Source organism: Silene latifolia, chromosome Y (assembly GCF_048544455.1).
Source record: "Silene latifolia isolate original U9 population chromosome Y, ASM4854445v1, whole genome shotgun sequence".
NCBI lineage: Eukaryota > Viridiplantae > Streptophyta > Magnoliopsida > Caryophyllales > Caryophyllaceae > Silene > Silene latifolia.
In genome coordinates, this window is record NC_133538.1 from 24104175 (window position 1) to 24119897 (window position 15723).

Consider the following 15723-nt stretch of genomic DNA (forward strand, 5'->3'; position numbering starts at 1 on the left):
TAAAGGAATGATGATACCTGACTATCTGGTAGGCTGGATGAAGAAATTAAAATCGATTAGATTGATTGCGAAATTAAAGCAATTTGATGTTAGGTGTTTGATGACGAGCTGGAGAAATAGAACAAAGGCGAATGAGAGAGAGAGAGAGAGAGAGAGAGAGAGAGAGAGAGAAGGGGGGGGAGAAAAAAAAAAGGAATTAGAATGAAAGAAAGTCTGAATGAGGGGGTATATATAATGAGCTGTTAAATGACAATTTTACCCTTATTATTGTGCGCAAATCTCAGCCTTTGATCTCTTTGACCTGGCGGTTGGTAGTGAGACTCATGGACTCAAATATTGAAGGTAGACTCATGTGATTCTCTCTCTCTCTCTCTCTCCCTCTCTCTCACTTATATATATATATATATGGTCAAGTGATGTAGTGTAGTGGGGTTTTTAGAATTCTGATGATGGAGGTTCAATTTTATGTGGATTTTTCTCTGCTAAATCGCTACTTTACTATTGATTTTATATTAAAAAAATTGATAACGTATTTTCTTAAATTACTTCTGCTATAACTAATATAAATATTTTTATGATAGGCATGTAATAATTTACCTTGATATTTAGAAAAAAATCAGTGAAAGAAATGGGAGAAAAATTGATGTAAAAAAGAAAAGAAAATTGGGGCCAAATATTTAAAATTAGAACTATCAGAATTATGATGCACAATGTATACTATTTTCGTTTTATCAGTTCTCGGTGGGGGTTCAATTGAACACCATGAACAACCCCCCCATAAAAAGAAAAAAAAAACGCCCTTGATGTAGTGTACAGGACAATAATCTATTAAACGTAAATACAAAACATATAAAAGAAGATATATGTTTTAATAACATTTATAGTTTATTAGCTTTGAGCTAATCAAAATTTGCTTTAAATCTTACGAAATTAAATTTACTTTAATTAGGATATCTTTATTAAGTTTTGTTTAAAAATCTAATCTTATTAGGATAATTTTATTAATATTTCTACTTTTGTTAGGATAATTTTAATAAATTTATTTAAAAATCTACTCTTATGATAATAATTTATTAATATTTGTTTTAAATCATAGGAATTCTAAAAAAGTTGAACTCTCTAATTCTGAATCGAACTTATAAGGGCTGAATTGAACTTATAGCTTAAGTTATAGAAATGGGTATAAATTGAGCTTAACTTTTATGAACTAAACTTATAGGAGTTGAAAAAAGTATCCTAATCGTAATCAATTTAATTGTTACTCCAGAGTTTTTTTAAGCTTACATCTTCAATTGTATTATTTTTAAACGGGTTAGTTTACAGGAATAATCTGAACTATTGCTCATCTTCTCATAATAATTCAAACAACATTTTAACTCATAATAAACTCAATTTGAGGAGTCTGTTCTCAAAATGAACTAGATGATCGGCTACCTTCTACTCAACTTATAATTTCTTTTCCCAATTGTAAAATTTGTAATTAGTAATTACCGTGACCTTTACACCTTTACCAAATCATGATTGATATTTGTCATTCACTACCTCTAATCACCAACCGCCCACATCAGCCACCAAGTCATACCACACCATCAGCCAGCCTACCACCACCACCAACCACCAATCACCGATCTACCACTACCATCAGCTACCCATCCCAATTTTACATCCATTGTTTTATTTTCTCGCTACTGCATTTCATTTGTGACGATTTTGTCTGTGGATAAATTTAGTGTTCAAGTTGTCATTTCACCTAACTCAATTAAATCAAATCGAGCCTCCCCTGCAACACCATTACTCTTGCCGCAACCGACATTGTTTTAAACCCATTTGATTCGCACCATTCGTCCATTCCAACACCCACTAATCACCACAGCTATAACCCAAATCGACCAAATCTGATGCAACAACTCACAACTTGGGTCCAGACTCTCCCCAAATGGATTCACCATTACCATTATCCTGGAGTAATGTTTGCGGTTTCAAAGAGGTGTTCTCAAATACCTCTTGTTCATTGGGATTTGCATAAATGATGGACTCTAATTGTGGGATTAATTCATGAGGGTTGTGTTTTAGTAAAGGGCTTTGAGAAAGTGCATGATTTTTCCTAATATAAATGGTGAAAAGGAGGGCTTCAAGCCAAATTGTCCCTGTTTTAGGGAGACTAGATATGAAAATTTGGTTGGGTTTTGGTGATGATTGGTGGTGGATTCATTGAATTTGTGGTGCTGTACTATCAAGTCCGATGAGGAAATGGTGGTGGCAGTAAGCCAGTAAAAGAGAATGAGGATGGTGACACTAGGAGTTGATGAGAGAGGTTGAGTTTTATTTACCCACATGAGTATAACTTGACCCGTCACAAGGAAGATTTATTGTTATTTATAATAATATAACTATTATTAATAATCATCAATATATGTATATATATAAAAGAGACTTTTTTCAGGCAACGAGAGAGTCTCCAAGTTTTATAAAACAATAAATAAAAATAAAAACAAAATATATCTTTAGAATATATATCTTCTTATTGGGATAAAATTTTCTTTAGAATATAAATTTTCTTATTGGGATAAAGTTTTACTAATAAATTATCTGTCAACAAGAATTGAGAAGTTAAAAGGGTTTCAATTTCCTCAATTTGAAAACATCAGGGATTTTTGTATTATTTAAACCCTACGTACAAACCTGAAAAACAAATTTTATAAATACAGATATACAATGGATAATATATTTCAATTTGTAAATTAATTTGTCAAACCATTTAAAGCTGTAGTGCTGTACTCCTCATTTAAGATAACTGTTTGGCTATATGACTATAACCATTTCACATAAGACTTCATTAAACAAGTAAACGCCTGCCATCTTGCTTTGTGTTTTGTCATTCGTGTTTAATGTGACTTGCTCTTGTATATACATCTCGGAGCATATATTTATATATTTATGCCATCGAATATTTGACGTTACATTGTGATATGTGACCATTCTTATAATGGTCTACGATTTTTATATTTAATATTATTTGGTATTTATCACACAAGCTATGAAATTAATTGTATTATTTTTCTTTTTACAGGTTTGTTGATACACAATTTATCGTGGGAAATAAAGTAAGGTAAGTTCTCAAGTATTTAAATAGAAATTTTGCTTCCGAAATCCAACCTTGAAAACTCTCAAACTAACATATGGGATGATACTTTGACCAGTTTTTAAGAGAGACTAACCGCTTCACAGAATCCATAAACTTCATTCATTATAAGTTTTTATTTTTTATTTTTACTATCATTCTAATGCAGGGTGAACCAATGGTTTTTGTTTGAGATATTGATATATTTTTCAATAAGAAAATCATACTTCCTGCCCTCTGCCATTTTTTATTGTATTGTTAACATTGTTTTTATACTGTTGTTAAATAGTTACTCATCATATATACTCTATTAGATTTCAGTTCATATTTGTAAGGATTTATTTTCCGTATAAGTTAATTTCGTCATATTGATTGTAAATCTAAATATTATTTTCCTTTTTGTTAAATTTGTAGGAAACTCTGCGCAGATCTATTCAACCGGACATTCATCTTCAGAAACATTGTTGCAAATATCCCGTACAAGGTGATCAAACTCTATAATGTAAAGATATTCCTTTTGGGTTATTCAAATGTATATAATTGAATGGAATGGAGGAAGTACAAGGGAGCAGTTTGGCTCAACTATTTATGTGAAAAAAGGTACTCCGTAATATCTTATATAATGGTTATGAATTGGACTTGAACTCATAATATTAGCCAACATACTTTATACTGTATTACAAGTAAACCTAGCAAACGGGTTCAGTCGAGTCATGCGCATGTTATGTCAAGTTGGATCATGTCATTTAGAATTTTAAGAGTTCAAGTCGGGTGAGATGCGAGGTCATTTTCGGATATATTGTTATCAAGTTAATTATTTAGGATGGTCATGTCAAGTCTGTTGTAATATACAATACTGATATATTACAAAAAAATAATTAACCTAAAACTAAGAGGTGGGAAAAACAATATAAAAAAGTCAAAATTCCCTAACTAATATCAGAAAGAGGAATGGAGGGAGTATATAAGATAATAATAGTACTATGAGATAGTAGTATTACAAAAAGACTAATTAATATTAAAAACTAGATTTTGTGCCCGTGCGTTGCACGGGTTTCAAATTTGTCTTTCCTCTAATTGTTTAGACCTTTTAATATCATTTTGAATTATACGTAAAAGTTGTTTATTTTTTTTTCAGAAATTTATCTTATTAATTTTATATAAGATTAAGAAGTACGTTTATGTAAGGATTCTAGGAATAGGAATTACAATGTGTTAGAATAAGAGGATAATTACAAAATTATTTTAAAGTTTTATCCTTTAAGTTTTCACTTTTCAAATTTATAGATAAATTTTTTAATGAAATATAATTTAGTAATTTGTAAATTAAGTTAGTTATAAGTTTATGATTTTCCAGTGGTACATAACTTAAAAAACTCTATTAGATAGAATTTGCACAAATTAATAAAATCGTATGTAGATAGATCTTGCATAAATATTGGGATAATTATACATAATATTATTTTTAATAAAAATTAATTATATTCCATCTTGTATGAATATGAATATTGAGTATGCTAACTTAGCTTTTCAAACCAATCCAACTAAGAATACTAACGAAACAATAATTCTAGTTACTAATCACAAACTTAGCTTTTCAAACAAATCCAAGGAAGAGGACGTTCATTAGTACTTAGTACTTTTATGATAGAATTAAGTATTTCTTATTTATATTTTAAAAAAAATATAATAGTTTGAAAAACTTGGAGTCTATTACGTCTCTATGAAATAGTCTACGATCATAAGCTCGCAAGCAAGCAAGACAATTAGACAAACTGCTGATTTTAAAAGAGTACGTCCTTCATCAACGACTACTTTTTCACTTAAGCATATTACGATAGTTCGTTATACTCCATGTACTTATATGTACTCATAGCTTTTAATTTTTATTGGTTCTTCATTGCTCCACAATTTACGCTTTCGATTAACTCTTTCTTGATCAAAACTCAAAAGTCTAGAATAGTTAGACAGTTAGTAGGACTTCTAAACGGTTATGTATGTAGGAGACTTAGAGCAACTCCAATAGATAACTACAATACGATGTAGCTTGATTTGGCACATCGATTTTTTAAGCTACGCTGCTTTTCCAGTGCATACCGCTCCAATGACGAATTATAACATCTTATAAGCTACGCTGCTTTTCAAGTGCATACCGCTCCAATGACGAATTATAACATCTTATAGCTTGTATAGGTCCACATTCTTATTTTCATCCAATTAGATAATTTAGCTTTTTTGTTTTAAGTCAAGTCATGTAGCTTGACAAAGCTACATGCTTATAATTTTGCCACAACCTTTAAGACGAAAATTGAATCATCAATGCTATGCGTGAGCAAGGTAATATGTTGGCTCGAGATCGATCGATGGAGATGGAAGTTTCGTAAATTGGGGGTTCGAGATTATGGCGAGCCTTTGTTTGGAGACAACTTTAAATCAAAGCAATGATTTGATTGGTAATCTTGTGAGAATTTCAGTCTCTAGCAAATCTACATTAACCATTTCCAATTCTTATTATCATATTAGCAATCCCACAACCTTTAAGACGAAAAATTGCTTTAGTGATTATACATTTTACACTTTTACCATCCTTTAACTTCCCAATTTTATTTTCCCTTATCACCAACCCTCTTTAATGCAATTAGTGGCCACCTTAATTACTTATTATCGCATCACTTGTCTTGGGGTATTATTATACTATTCACGTATTAGATCAACACAAACCATAGAGTAAGACGGTATCACATTGTGAAAATAATAATTAATGTTACAATGTGAGACCGTCTCACACAATAATTAATGTATCATATTCGGAATTTCGGATCAATCATCATGGTAGTATAACTACGTTGGATTCTGACGCTATCTTGTGTAAGACATTAAATTAGTGAAAGACCGTATCTCGAAAATATTAAATTATTGTGTACATCATCACACTTTCACATGAATACATCTCACATATTTCAAAATATGACCCTTTGTAATACTGGGTTAGAAAGTAATTTACTTAAAAAAAAAATCAGAAAGCAATATACTAACATTGCTAAAAAGTGAAATTTTTTGTCTTATAAACTATAACCATGTGCAGCTTGTATCCAAAAAGTTCTAATCATGCGCAACCATGACCTTTCTCCTGAAAATCACATTGAAAAATTCCATTAGTTATCGCATAATCATCTATATTATTATCAATGTTACTATAGATAAACTACACAATATATGAGCAATATAGTGAATCATGCAACAATTAAAGAAACAAAACAAAGAAACGAATATGAAGTAGAAAGAAAAGATTAAGATGAAAATATTAGTCGGCCTTTTTCAATGAAGAATCCAAATACATATACATATATATAGTGGAGGGAAGGGGTGGCTACTAACTACAATACGTTTTTAATAGGGGCATAACTCATCTTATGATTAAATAATAGATTCTAAAATTGAAACTTTATCACTTCATAATCAGTTTGATTTAATTGATTTTTGGTTGTTATTTTTATCTTCTAAAATTGAAACTTTATCACTTCAATAATCAGTTTGATTTAATTGATTTTTGGTTGTTATTTTTATCATTAATATTAATTAAGTATTTTAGAAAAGTTGGAGTTTCTCACAGTGCCTGAAAAAAACCTCTTTTATATATATATACTAGGTAGATTCACTATGACTAATTGAATAGAAGCATTTGTGTATCCGAGTTAGTTTTGTGCAAGGCGAGTACACAAAATAATGAAAAACGGATCAAACATAATCATATTAATGGTTTAAAGTAGCTACTAAAGACATCTGTTTTATCAAATAGAGTTTAATTATTATTCAAACATGGTCATATTCTAAAAATTATATATATACACTATTATTTCGCAGGAAATTGGAAATAAGTACAATTTGAGTCCAATATTATTTCTAATCTAGATGCAATAATTTAAGCTCAATATTATTCTTATACTCCTATTATATTTTTATACAGATACACATGCCATTGTATAATAGTTGCTTATATATATTCGCCTTCCAATGCCCTAGCATTGGCCATGAATTTAGATATATAGATAACTAATTGTGATATTGCATTTCGGAGGACTGTCCTCCGAGACTACCAGTCTAGCGCTAGACTTAGTAGTAATATACTTGTCCCTTTTGCTCAATCCTTCATTTACCGTAAAACACATAAGCATTTGATCAACCAGAAATATAGTTAAATTTATTATATGACACAACAGTTAATTAAAGTCATGCAAATACGGAGTTCTATAAACTACTTGTATTTTGTCAAGGTCAATATTTGGTAATATTCTATGGCTCAACATGCATTGAGTAGAATTAGGATTATTATATATACTAATAATACAATAGCTTAACTCTTGGATCATGAAATATTACCATCCGGCATTATGAAAAACATCATTTGAATTACTTTATTTAATTACTCAATCTCATAAAAAGCATAGATTAGAAAAAGAAGTAAATAGTTAAATTATTATACTAAAAGAGATCAAGAAGTTGGTTATAGATTGGTGGGTTTTCTCAATGCGTGGCCTTGTGGTACTTGGTGTAATAACACTACATTGTAGGATCGTCAAAGAAGACGTACTCGTTAACACAATAGTTAAGACATAATCTCTTAATAAAAGAGACACCCGTGAAATTATATTTATATGTTCAGTGGAGAAACACCATATATCGGTGTCATATCTTTTTCGCTGTGGCTCATTGTTGTCAGAATCGCGATTCGATCCAACGATTCTACGATTTTGCGATTCAAAATTGCTTGACCGATCCTGGATCCTACGATTCCATCATAGTTGTAGAATCTTACGATTCTGTTAATTTGAAAATTTCTAGAGATGGGATCATAATACGATTTTACGATTCTACTATCCGATTCCATAATAAAAAAATTAATATATATTTTTATATAATGACACCGTAAACTCAAATTTCGTGTAAGTTGTAGAAACATGTTCATACAATGACACTAAAATTAGTACTTACCAATATTTTATGAATAAATATTAATAAATAAGTGTTTTAATTTTCCCAAATAAAAAATTATATTTAGTGAGTTTGTAGAATCTTGCGATTCTACGATCCGATTCTACCGATTCGATCCTACCCTTCCCATCGATCCAAAGTGGAATCCCGATCCTGACAACATTACTATGGCTTGTGCTTTACATCGGTGTGGATCAAGTTCCATACTTTCTCAAGTTGTCGATGATCAATATTGAACCAACATGATGCGAAAACACAATATCAATATACGGTATTAAGTACCAAAAAAAACTCACATAATATTTTAGTTATACAATAAAATTGGGTATAAAATAAGACATCACTACGACTTACCACAATATACACATGCATAGTAACCATCTTGCTTTCTAAATGCCGACCATAAACAATGACGCGCCAAGCAAAGATCTTTTAGGATGATTGCTATATTTCGGAATGTAATAAACGCGCTTGCTCATTCTCCCCGATCTCCGTCTTCTACCAAAAAAATAAAACTACAAAATTAAAATTATGTACTCAAGTATTCCGAAAAGTAAGAATAACGTAACATGTAAAATCGTTGATAAATGAAATTAGTCTCAAAAGAAAGAGCAACATGACCAATTTGTATTGCCATAATGTAAATAAACACATTAAATTATGACTAAATGAACATAATAAAGAAAATAGTAGCCTGATTTGGGAAACCAGGCTCACCAATATTTGTCTATTTATACTATGTAATTAGAAGTTGGCTAATGATAGGAATCATAGGACTCTACGAATCTGCCTGACTAAGAAAATGTACTTTCTCTAGAACTCTAATAGGAGGAAGAGACATATAGTTTACGTAGTTCTTATTATTCTAATTTTATCTTTTTTTTTTTAATTAAGAAGTTCACAAAAGTTGGAGTCTCTCACGTCGCTCGAAAAAAGCTTCCTTTAATAATATAGATAGATATTGATTGATTGATTGATTATATGGAATTTAATTTCTCACAAAACCCATTTTACTTAGTTTTAAACGTTTTAAACTCAATAGTTATTTAAAACTAAATAATGTTCTATTTTTCAATATAATAACTAAATAATTATTATTTTTTTTTCAATATACACATTCTACTCGATATAATATCATATTTAAAACTTTCCATAATAGTTACATGGAATGTTTAAAATAATATTAAAAAGTTCCATAACAATTAGAGGTGAGTCAGTATCGTAACCCGTGCAACGCACGGGCACAAAATCTAGTAAACTCATAAAAATAACATGCACACCTGATGTTAACATGAAATGATAGGTTAAAATTGAGCGAGTCTATTTTGAGAATAATGCATTCGATGTTGGGTTTATTCTGAGTTAAAATGTACTACGCTTATTTCGAGAAGGAAGATAAAACTTTGGATTATTCTCATAAAATAACCCTTTTTAAACATTGTTATTGAGTTCTAACAGGGTGTTAAACATTTTTGTAAGAAACTGTTATTCGAAAGATGCAGAAACAGAAGGAGGATAGAAATACCAGACGAATTATAAGCGATCAGAAAGTAGAACCCGTAAGTACTGTCGTGGTATAAGCCACTGCCTTGAAAACTATTTTTCCGGTACGACCGTGGTGGCGATCAGCTAGTGCCGGTAGTCCCCCAAGGTTAACACTACAATCTCCACGCAGTTCCGCCCACTCGGAACTGTGAGACTTGGAACGATCGAAAACAATACCCAGAAACTTTTAAGAGAGCAGAAGAGTGAAGGAAGAAGAGAGTGTGTTTTTGTTATATTTTTTCTGAAGTGAAAGGACTGCTTATATAGGAAAACGAGAGAAGACTAAGAGTCAAAACGGTTCCTATAATTAAGCAGTTAAGGGCAGAAATTAGGGGAGCATTAACAGCACATTAATCTCCCACTAACAGTCATATTGACTATGCACCTGGACACTTCAGTCCATAACAAAACAAACGGTTCTGGCCCAAAAAGATAGGCACAGCCCGCCGCAGGCGATTGCCAAATCCCAAATCCCGAATCCGGATCCAGGCCGGGCACGCGCGCGCGCGCGCGTGTGCGAGCTGAATTAAGCACCTCGCAAAGCTTCCACAAAAGCCTCCCATAACCCACTAGTGATATGGTAAGGAGTGTGGTCATATATAAACACAACAAACACTCTTTTCCTCACCAATGTGGGACAATTGGAAAAATATACTTGGCATAAAAAAGCCCATATTTCCAACAATCCCCCACTAGGGGCGCCAGAGACAAAGAAACAGAATTCCTGGGTAAAGGAAGGATTGGATACTTAGGTATCAATATCTTTCGATTTGAATTGACACTTTAGTGAAATGAGAAAACAACTTACTTACAGCGAGAGAATATCTTGCGATTTGAATTCCTAGCTGAGCTTCGGTTGATACCCCCCACAACACATATCATACCTTCAGATTAAGATCGTTCCGCGAAAGTGCAACGCGCTCTTTTAGAGCAATGCGCTTAACTTGGTATTGGCAGACATGTTCACAGGACTTCTCATAGTCTTGTGATCATTACACCTGCATAGGTGGCTCAAGTGCTTCTCAATAGCACTTCTCAGATGAGTCATTAAGGACCTAAGTCCAATCTGGTGTATGATCCATCAAGTGCGTCTCAAAAGTACCACCATTAAGGCTATGAATCATACAACGCCATAGAAATGGAATCTTTAGACCTAGTCAAGTCTCACTCTTGACCTAAGGACTTAAGCCCCATTCCCCTTGACGTATCAACGACTAGTCTCCTAGCCAGCCCTTTAGTAAAGGGATCAGCAAGATTGTTTTCGGACTTCACATAGTCCAAAGCAATCACTCTATTGTCTTGGAATTGTCTAACTGCAGCGTGCCTTATTCGTATGTGTCTCTTTTCGAATTATAGACACTATACTTTGCAACACCAATAGCAGCCTGCGAGTCACAGTGCAGGGAGACCGGTGTTAGCCGTTCGCCCCATACTGGTATATCAGCTAAAAGGTTTCTCAACCATTCAGCCTCTTGTCCTACCAACTCAAGAGCTATGAACTCATATTCCATGGTAGAGCGTGCGATACAAGTCTATTTAGAGGACTTCCACGATATAGCACCTCCACCCATGGTGAAGACATAACCACTAGTAGAACAAATCTCATCGTTACCTGCAACCCAGTTTGCATCACAATATCCTTCTAACACAGCAGGAAATTTACCATAATTCTAACACAAGTCAACTGTTCCTTTTAGGTATTTTAGTAAACGACGAAGAGCATTCCAATGTTCACTACTGGGGTTATGTGTATAACGACTCAGTCTACTAACTGCATATGTAATATCTGGTCGAGTACAGTTCATAAGAAACATCACACTACCTAGGATTTTAGCATACTCTTCTTGGGATACACTCTTACCCAAGTTTTTAAATAAATGTATACTAGCATCATAGACTGTCCTAGCAGGCATATCATCAAAGCAGTTAAACTTTTTCAACACTTTTTCAACATAATGAGATTGACTTAGACAGATTCCATTGGGGTTTCGGACGACCTTAAGTCCTAGGATAACATCAGCTTCTCCTAAGTCCTTCATCTCAAATTGTGATGACAAAAATTCTTTGGTTCTAATTATCACCTCCAAATTATTACGAAGTATTAACATGTCATCAACATATATGCATATAATTAAACAATCAGATCCCATCATTTTTGAATAAACACATGAATCAGAATTGTTAACCACATAGCCATTACTTATCAAAGTGCTGTTAAATTTCTTATACCACTGTTTAGGTGCTTGTTTCAGTCCATAAAGAGACTTGTTCAGTTTACACACTTTACTCTCTTGACCCTCAATCACAAAACCTTCAGGTTGAGACATATATATCTCTTCCCTTAGTTCACCGTTCAAAAAGGCAGTTTTAACATCCATCTGATGTATAACTAGGTTATGAATAGCAGCTAAGGCGATGAGAGTCCTAATAGTCGAAATTTTTGTCACGGGAGAGTAAGTATCAAAATAATCAATACCCTTATTTTGTGTAAAGCCTCTAACTACAAGTCTAGCTTCGAACCTCTCTATTATACCGTCAGGTCTTATTTTCTTTTTAAAGATCCATTTACTCGTAATGGGTTTACTACCTTTAGGTAAATCAGTCATTTCCCAAATCTGATTTGACACAATAGAGTCAAGTTCACTTTTAATAGCATCTTTCCAAAAATTAGCATCAATGGATTTCATTGCCTCACTATAGGTTTTTGGGTCATCTTCTATTAAAAAGGCTGAAACAAACTCATCACTAGCACAAACAGTGTATCCAAGTTCAGACAACATAGTTGTATCATAATCATCACCAAAGTTCTTTGGGCATCTAGGTCTTTTACTTCTTCTAGGTTCAACAGAAACATCAATAGAAGTGCTAGCACTAGCATGTGAAGACAAATCAGGAGATGCAACAGATAAACTAGGAGATGGTACAACAGTTTTCTGAAAAGGAAAAACATGCTCAAAAAATTCGGCATCTCTAGCCTCAGATATAGAACGGTCACTCAAAGACATAAATCTATAAGCAGAGCTATTTTGAGCATAACCTATAAACACACAATCATAGGTCTTAGGTCCAACGGTAGGTCACCTAAAATCAAGTAAACCCACTTTAGCTAAACACCCCCATACCCTAAGGAAGCTTAGGTTAGGAGGATAGCCCTTCCAAATCTCGTAGGGTGTCTTGTCAATTTTCTTATGAGGTACACGGTTAAGAATGTGACAAGCTGAAAGAATTGCTTCCCCCCACAAATCGTCAGATAGGCCAGAACTTAAAAGCATAGCATTCATCATCTCTTTTAAAGTTCTATTTTTCTGTTCAGCTACACCGTTAGACTGAGGTAAGTAAGGTGGACTCATCTCATGTATTAAACCGTTAGCAGAACAAAAGTCTGCTAGATAACTGGATTTATACTCACCACCTCTATCAGACCTTACCCTTTTAATTTTTATGTCAAGTTGGTTCTCAACTTCATTCTTAAAGTTTATAAAAGATTGTTCTACTTCATCTTTAGTCTTAAGCAAATAGACACGGGTGTATCTAGAACAGTCATCTATAAACATAACATAATAATTCTTGCCACCTCTACTTGCAACATTTTAAAATCAGCCAGGTCGGTGTGGATTAACTCAAGAAGACTCGTGTTCCTAGTAGTCACAGGTTTACTAGGCTTCTTTGTAAACTTAGCCTCAACACAGCTAGCACATTTAGAGAATTCTTGACTCGTAAAACTCGGAATTAAACTCATAGTTCCAAGTTTTTTAATATAATCCACATTCACATGACCTAACCTACCATGCCAAACATCAATAGACTCAGCGATATAAGCAGAAGAAGATGCAATATTATTAATAGCAGATTCAGTGTTCAATACAAAAAGACCCCCAGAAAGATAACCCTTGCCCACAAATTCCCCATTACGCGACATTACCACCTTGTCAGCCTCAAAAACAAGTTTCAAACCAGCTTTGTTTAACAAGGCACCAGACACAAGGTTTCGACGCAATGAGGGTACAAATAAAACATTACTGAGAGCAAGTGTTTTCCCCGAGGTGAGTTTGAGAAAGATCTTGCCTTTGCCTGTGATCTTTGCAGATGAAGAGTTACCCATGTTGACGCATTCCCCATCAGCAACTTCCTCGAACTCAGCAAATAACCCCCTATCAACACAGAGGTGTCTCGAAGATCCAGTATCCAAGACCCATTCAGCAACATTACCCACTAGATTAGCTTCCACAACCACAGCTGCAATAACATCATCAGTCACAGCAACATTGGCCTCAACAGATTTCTTCTCAGAGCATTGGTAGGCTTTGTGACCAGCTTTTCCACAAACATAGCAGACGATAGGACCCTTAGCAGCTTTCTAAATCTTAGGAACTGGTTTGGTATGCTTCCCTGGACCATTCTTCTTAGCAGGACCCTGGTTCTTACCCTGACCAACCTTGGCCTTACCCTTACCCTTATATTTCTCAGCATAAGACGGATCAGCAGACTCAACCATATTAGCTTTAACAGCAGCAGCAGCAGGAACAATCACAGATTGACTAGCAGGAAGGTCTTTGAGGCGATTAGCCTCCTCGGTCCTCATATGTCCTATAAGTTCCTTAAGGGACAGGTCTTTCTTTTTGTGCTTAAGTTGGTTTCGGTAATCAGACCAGGAGGGAGGGAATTTATCTAGCAGAACATTAGCTACAAAGATATCATCAAGTTTCATGCCCTCATTCACAACATCAGCACATAAGTTTTCATAGACATGGACTTGATCCATGATAGGTTTCCCGTCAGCCATTTGAAATCCCAACCATTTTCCCACAACATATTTCTTTTTCCCCGCGTCATCAGCCCCATACTTGGTTTCTAAAGCCTCCCAAATAAACTTAGCCGACTTATTCACAGCAAATAAATCGAACAAGGTGTTTGTCATATTATTCAGAATGTGACACCTAGCAGTTTTGTTGTCCTTTACAAATTTTGCAATATCCTCTTCATTGGACTTAACATCTTTAGAGGGAGGAGGGGTATTCTCAGCATCAGTAGGGGTGATAGGCTTAGGCGGGTCATTAAATAAAACGTAATCAATTTCTAACTGCTCAAAATACATCAACAATTTTTGGGACCAACGCTTATAATTGTGACCATCCAACGACTCCAGTTTCGATATATGAGGAACAATTTTCGAGATAACAGACATGTAGCAGCAACAAATAGTTTTCAAATTGTTATTCGAAAGATGCAGAAACAGAAGGAGAATTGAAATACCAGACGAATTATAAGCGATCAGAAAGTAGAACCCGTAAGTAGTGCCGTGGTAGAAGCCACTGCCTTGAAAACTATTTCTCCGGTACGACCGTGGTGGCGATCAGCTAGTGCCGGTAGTTCCCCAAGGTTAACACTACAATCTTCACGCAGTTCCGCCCACGGAACTGTGAGACTTGGAACGATCGAAAACAATACCCAGAAACTTTTAAGAGAGCAGAAGAGTGAAGGAAGAAGGGAGTGTGTTTTTGTTATATTTTTTCTGAAATGAAAGGACTGCTTATATAAGAAAACGGGAGAAGACTAAGAGCCAAAACGGTTCCTATAATTGAGCAGTCAAGGGCAGAAATTAGGGGAGCATTAACAACACATTAATCTCCCTCTAACAGTCATATTGACTATGCACCTGGACACTTCAGTCCATAACAAAACAAACGGTCCTGGCCCAAAAAGATAGGCATAGCCCGCCGCAGGCGATTGCCAAATCCCAAATCCGGGCTTGGGCTCGGGCACGGGCACGCGCGCGCGCATGTGCGTGCTGAATTAAGCACCTCGCAAAGCTTCCACAAAAGCCTCCCATGACCCACTAGTGATATGTAAGGAGTGTGATCATATATAAACACAACAAACACTCTTTTCCTCATCAATGTGAGACAATTGGAAAAATATACTTGGCATAAAAAAGCCCCTATTTCTAACAGAAACAACGATTAACATTGCTTTGCCCTAACTTAGTGTGTGATTTTTTGTCGTTCTCATTATGATTACTCACTTTGACATTTTAAAATTGAGACGACGACCAATTGTAAGTTCAT